The sequence below is a fragment of the Penaeus monodon genome, chromosome 24 (genome assembly GCF_015228065.2).
Source record: "Penaeus monodon isolate SGIC_2016 chromosome 24, NSTDA_Pmon_1, whole genome shotgun sequence".
NCBI lineage: Eukaryota > Metazoa > Arthropoda > Malacostraca > Decapoda > Penaeidae > Penaeus > Penaeus monodon.
In genome coordinates, this window is record NC_051409.1 from 13,238,539 (window position 1) to 13,239,857 (window position 1,319).

Consider the following 1,319-nt stretch of genomic DNA (forward strand, 5'->3'; position numbering starts at 1 on the left):
GTAATTTGCTTTGAACAGATCTGAGCCTAGGGTCAGTCCACCATTTACCTTGCTATTTTTGCCTTCGTTACTTTATTATATAATTATCGTCTTGTTAATTTCATTATCACTTTCGTAGGCAGTGCGGCTTCACTGCCATCAGCGAATTTCACTCTTAATATGGATATTGTTCTTGCCAATATAGCCGCAATGATAATATCATGTTGTCATAATAACTCTTTGATGTACTATCATCAAAATTATGTTATCACTGTTGGCTTACGATTAATAATTTTAGTCACTTTCATCAACAGCTAGTACCAGCAATGTATATAATATATATAATTTATCTCACGAAAAGCTTGTCACCTTTAACTATTTTCACAATTACCAACATTACAATCACAAAAAATAGGCTAGAAGAGAAATTATCGTACCTACGGTAACGCTCTTGATCACATGTATCTGTGCAGAGGATGCGATTAACTCACTTCCGGACATCCGCCAGACGGTCGAATTTGCAGTGCTCTGGCAGTTCTGCGTCTGCATCGTATTTCACATTTCACAGAAAACGGAACCACGTACCCGTGATTTTTTAAAATGGCTCTCTTTCTTTCTTTCGTCCAGTCTTGTAGAATGGAAATATAGACAATATTCACGACTTCGTATGAATGGCTTTGCGTCTAAGACGTGACGGCCCTCCTTACGACCCACCTCGCAGTTCGACGTCGCACCGGCACTGCATGGAGCTTCGACTGTGGCAACGTTACCTCTTGCTTCGCCGCAGCCGCGTGCCGGGGGAGGGGGTGGGCGTGTTCGTGTGTCTGTTCGTCAGAGGCGCTTGTGTGAGAGCGAGTGTGCAGCATTTATGTATGTCTCTGTGTAACTGAGTGTATCTGTCTGCGTGTGCGTACGTGTGTTATGTCACCACAGCCGCCGCCACCACGCTGTCGCCACCACGAGCACAGCCCACACGAGGGACACATGGACACCCGCCCTCCTCGAGTCCAGCGCTCATATCGCCTCATGGGGTCGCTGGCACTTCCTCGCCGCTTTCATATTCGTTATTGGGTTCTATCTGTGAAAAGACCTCTTCGGTATTGTCTGCTACGTATTGCCAAAGGCGTGGAAACACCCTCATCGCCAGTCACCAGACGTCAGCTATGTACCCATATCATATCTTACGCATTTTACGATTTCACTGTTCACATTTTATGCCATCTACTGTATACTACTCAGAATGCATTAAAAAAAGCATTCAGGGCATGAATTCCGACAAACAAATCATATTGAAAAAAAAAAAACATACAACAGCATAGCTCCCTATTACCCACAATGTG